Below are 5692 nucleotides of genomic sequence, written 5' to 3' on the forward strand. Positions count from 1 at the left end.
GTAACCTATCCTGGTGTTGTTCAGGCACATATCAGAGGCTGTTCATCCAATAGGGATTGTAGAGGGGAGGGTCCTTGCAGATACAGACAAACATAAAGAATAAGGGCTGGACTTTTTTTTTCTTTTTTGACAGCTGAAGAAGCCAATAAAGAGATGGGGAGTTTGTTCAGCCATCCCCTATTACACGCAACCAACCAATGGCAGGTGCAGAAATCACCACCAGGAAGACTGGAGTCATAAAGGTGTATTATTGAGCTCGGTATAGCACTGTGCAAGGTTACCTTGTATTGTGAAATAGTGCAATATTGTCTTGTGTTCTGTACTGTGCAACAGAGGAATATTGCATGGTATTTGATGTGAAGCTGCTGTGCCTGGCATGGTACCACATATTGTCCACCTAAGCAGCGTTATGAGGCACCAAATTGTTAGGACACAGTTTACCCGGCCATGCAGCATAGCAAGGTGCTGGATGATACAGAGAGCAAAGAGGCTGTCATGTATGCTGTGTAGGTGTGCCATGGCATTGCTTCATATGTCACAGCCATGCAATACTACAGAGTATCGAACGCCACCCTCTGCTAGGCAGCTGTGGAACGCTGTGTCATGTCATGAGGCACATTGTGTTGCTGTGCAGTATTTTAGCAGAAATAGAGCAGCATTTCAAAAAGGGGGGGGGTCTGGGCTGTAAAAAATGTTTGGGAGATCACACTTCTTAAAGCCATCCACCAAATCTGCAAAGTCTGAGGCTGTGCCAACGGTAGCTATTTGTCAGTTAAATCCCAATCTTCTAGCTCATTTCACAGAACTACGAATGAATGTGCTGTCACAGATCCCTCTGCAATATATTGATTCCTGTCTGCAAGAATACAGAAAAGTCTGGGTGGGGAGTCTTGTTAGTCTATCTGCAAAAACAATGAGGAGTCCTTTGGCATCTTAGGGTATGTCTACACTACAAAGTTAATTTGAACTAACAGCCGTTAGTTCGAATTAACTTTCATAGGCACTACACATATAAACTGCTAGTTCGAACTTAATTCGAACTAGCGGAGCGCTTAATTCGAACTAGGTAAACCTCATTCTACGAGGACTAAGGCCTAGTTCGAATTAAGAAGTTCGAATTAAGGGCTGTATAGCCACTTAATTTGAACTAGTTGGAGGCTTGCCCTTCCCAGTGTGCCCTGGTGGCCACTCTGGGCCAAACCAGGGAAACTTTTCTGCCCTCCTCCTGGCCCCCGAGCCTTTAAAGGGGCACGGTCTGGCTACGGTGCTTGTGCCAGTTGCAAGCCTGCCAGCACCCAGCCAGCAGACCCTGCACCTGGCACGGCACGAGCCAGCCACCCGCTGCCACCCAGCTCTCCGCCTCTTCCCAGGACCAGGCTGGCGGCTCCCAGGAGCCTGCCCGGGGCCACAAGAGGCAGGCGCCCACCTGGTCTAGTGCAGAGATCGTGGACCTCATTGAGGTTTGAGGGGAGGCCTCCAACGTCCACGACCGCCGCACTAGGCACAGGAATGCGGCTGTCTATGGCAGGATAGCTGCCAGCCTAGCCACCAAAGACCACATGCGAACCCAGGAGCAGGTTTGCATGAAAATCAAGTTGGTCCAGTGAGACCGCCGACACTGAGCTTAGAACATAAGAATGGCCGTACTGGGTCAGACCAAAGGTCCATCTAGCCCAGAAGCCTGTCTGCCGACAGCAGCCAACACCAGGTACCCCGGAGGGGATGGACAGAAGACAATGACCAAGCGATGTCTCGTGCCATCCATCTCCAGCCTTCCACAAACAGAAGTCAGGGACACCGTTCCTACCCCCTGGCTAATAGCACTCCATGGACCCAACCTCCATGACTTTATCTCAATTCTCTTTAAACTCTGTTATAGTTCTAGCCTTCACAGCCTCCTGTGGCAAGGAGTTCCATAGGTTGACTATGTGCTGTGTGAAGAACTTTCTTTTATTAGTTTTAAACCTGCTGTCCATTCATTTCATTTGGTGTCCTCTAGTCCTTCTATTATGGGAACTAATGAAGAACTTTTCTTATTCACCCTCTCCACACCACTCATGCTTTCATAGACCTCTATCATATCCCCCCTCAGTCTCCTCTTTTCTAAGCTGAAAAGTCCCAGTCTCTTTAGCCTCTCTTCATATAGGACCTGTTCCAAACCCCTAATCATTGTAGTTACCCTTTGCTGAACCCTTTCCGAGGCCAAAATATCTTTTTTGAGGTGAGGAGACCATATTTGTACACAGTACTGAAGATATGGCGTACCATAGTTTGATACTTCCCCTCCTCCTTCTTCCCTTGGCTTCCCCCTTCCAGCTCCTTCTTCCCAGGTTTCCACTTCCCCTCTCCCCCCCTCCCACTTCCTTTTCCCAGTCTCCCCAGAGATTAATCCCCCCCCCTAGTTTTGTTAAATAAAGAGAGTTTCTATTTTTGAACACACATGCCCTTTATTTTTTACATCAGGAAGGGGGGCTAGGGAGGGGTAAGTGGAAGGAGGTGAGGGAGGAATGGGGCACGGGCCCCCAATGGGGAGGACTGGGGTGGCTCTGCAGGCTCCTCCGGGTGGAAGCTCTCCTGCAGGGACTCCTGGATCCGGACAGCCCCCGACTGATACCGCCAGATGGCAGCCTGCAGCAAGTGCAGCCGGGCTGATGGCCCAGTGCTGTGATGTGCCAAGTGAGGGCACTCAGGGCACTCCAAGACAGGACTACTTTGCTGTCCCTCATCGAGTTAGACAAGCAAGCGGGGAACCCTGAGAACTGTCTGTCCAGGGGGGTCAGATTCCTTTAAGCACAGCCCTTGGCTAGCCTGAGGCAGCAGCTCCACACTCTAAGTCCTAACCTGATGCCCTGCCGGCACTGGTTCTGGCCAGCCTTAACTTCGGTTCAGGGTCCACTCAGTGTGGACATTCTATTTCGAATTAGCAAAATTCTAATTCGAATTAGTTTTTAGGTCTAGATGCACTAATTCAAATTAGCTTATTTCGAATGAACTAATTCAAATTAAGTTAGTTCATATTTGCTTGGGGGAAGGAGGGGCAGTGCACAAAGCTTCCCTCTCCCCTTGGGGCCCTGAGCGGACAGCCAGCCACTTAAAGTGAGGTGTGGTTGCTCTGAAGCAGCTGGCTGCACTGTGCCTGAGGATCCCATGGGCTGAATCCAGCCTGTGAGTCATATCTTGATGGCCCCTGGTCTATAATGTGTCACAGGACTCCACAATTTTTTTTTCTTTTAGAAAATTGAAGCAAAGTTCTGCTGTATGGTAAATTATAAATGGTTGGCTATTTAAGATGTGCCAGTTTTCAGTAGTTTCCACCATCAAAACAAGAATGTGTTTTAAAATATTTCCCCTCCTCTGTCCCATAGCTTATGAACAAGCATAATAAGATGGCAAGAAGAAAAACTCCTGTCTTGGAAAAATTATTTGAGTGAAACACAAGAGACTGTATGAAATCTAGTAGGAACTTCACAATTTCTATCAATTGTGTTTTTTTAACCAGGGGCTTAGAAAACTGCCTTTATTCTATTAGTTGGTGGAAAAAGGAAACAATATAGAAGAGTTTAGTTGGCTGCAGATCAGCAAGAAGTTCACAGAGTTTGGGAGTTTGGCCACCAGGTGGTAACCAAGCAATGCTTAAAGAACTTGCATTTGTATAGCCTGGAGCCAAGTCCAGCAGGTTAACATAAAGCTTCTGAATGTTCAGTTGCCTTGAGTGTGAGCAAGCTGCCTTTCCCTAGCTTCCGAGGCAGGTGCTTGAAGATCATAGAAAAAACCACTTCCTGGGTGCAGAAATTAGAACTGATACCACACTAATGGGAGCGACACGTACAAAGAAAAGGGGCAGTGTGTTTGTGTTTGTGTTTGTGTTTGTGTGTGTGTGTGTGTGTGTGTGTGTGTGTGTGGGTGGGAGGAAATCGGCTGCTTTCCACTGGACTTTATTTTCAAATAAACTTTCTTAAAAAACTCAGAACACGTTAAGCAGAGATTACATGTAACAGTACTAAGAAATCTAATTATACAAAATGTACACTGAGGTTCAGGCACATAGATTCATTTTCGGTACTATACATTTAAGTGGCACTAATTACATGGAAACGAAAAGTAACTAACATGAAACTACAGAACAGACACAGCTTGATGGGACTCTTATTTCAGGGCAGTCAGGGTTTCCAAACTATTGGTTTACGCCCTAAAGCCATGAACAATCCGATCTCCTTAAAATGTGAAAGCACTGAAATCATTCTGGACTCCACATACAGCCTTGTACCCCAATTGAATGGGATGTATGAAAGGCACTCAGAAACCGGGTGGAAGGCAGCACAAAAACCCTGGAGGCAATTTTTTTTTTTAACTAGAAATGTTTTCTAGGAGGGGGCACTGGTGTGTGATTATATGTAGGAACTTGGAGAATTCCACTTTCCGAGCCTGTTAGAGATCTGAGGACAGTATGGGGAGGAAGAATTAAGGACTGAATGTTTCACTCTCTGGGAGCGCTCTCTCACACTTTTTATGCTTGAAGAAAGGACAGCTTTGGGTAAACTGTGTGATGGCATACCTCAGAGTGGTAGAGGATAGCTGAGACCCAGCTAGGGCTATTCCCAGACAACAAACCATACAGGAGAGTCCTGTTTCAGAGACACAAAGTCCTACCCTCTCCCCAAAAGGAAACTGTGTGGGGCCATCCAGAAGGGAAGGTTACTCAACCGGTGCAGTAACCGGAGTTCTTCCAGAAGGTTGTTCCTGTAGGTGCTCCATCTTGAGGTGTGCCAGCACCGCTGCTTCTCTAATCAAAGATTTTTGACAGCAGTGCCTCCCCCGCCAGGTTGGCTGTGCACACAGAATGCTGGTGAGCGACCTTTGAAATGGCTATCCCTCATGCACAGCCAACCGCCTCCTCAGTTCTTTCTCTGACCTGGAGGTAGTTGGATCTAAAGCAGAGGGGAGGAGAGTGGGTAGTGGAGCACCGACGGGGACATCCATCTCAAAGAACTCCAGTTACTACACCAGGTGTGTAACCTTCCCTTCTTCTTCGAGGAGTGCCCCCATGGGTGCTCCACCTTGAGATGATTACAAAGCAGTGGTCATGCTTGGTGGTGGGCGCTTCAGTGAATTTGACTCAGTAACTGCCAGTATTGCCTGGCTGAAATGCGTATCAGCATCCACAAACGACTGGATGGCATAGTGCTGTGTGAAAGTGTGTGCTGAACCCTATATGACAGACTTACAGATTTCTTCTGTTTGTATGCTGCTGAGGAAGGCTGTTGATGCTGCCATTGCTCTCGTGGAGTGAGCCCGTACACTTGCCAGGGGCTCCTTTTAGAAAATGTTGTAAACTAGATGTGTGCAGCCCAAGATCCATTTAGACAGTCTTTGTTTGGACACAGGTAACCCTCTGGTCTCTCTGTTGATAACATAGAGTTGCAAAGATTTGTGAAAGGGTTCTCTACATTCTAAGTAGAAGGCAACTGCCCAACAAACATCAAGGGTGTGTAACACCCTTTCTCTGTGGTCCTTGTGAGGTTTAGGGAAGGAGACAGGTAAGTATATGGGTTCATTACAGTGGAATGAGGTAAGTACTTTTGGGAGAAATTTGGGGTAAATATGAAGGATGACTTTGTCCTCATGAAATATTGTGTACGGTGGGTCATTACTGCTCCTAGCTCATCCACCCTTCTTGCAGAGGTAATTGCAA

The sequence above is a fragment of the Pelodiscus sinensis genome, chromosome 24 (assembly GCF_049634645.1).
Source record: "Pelodiscus sinensis isolate JC-2024 chromosome 24, ASM4963464v1, whole genome shotgun sequence".
Classification (NCBI taxonomy): Eukaryota; Metazoa; Chordata; order Testudines; family Trionychidae; genus Pelodiscus; species Pelodiscus sinensis.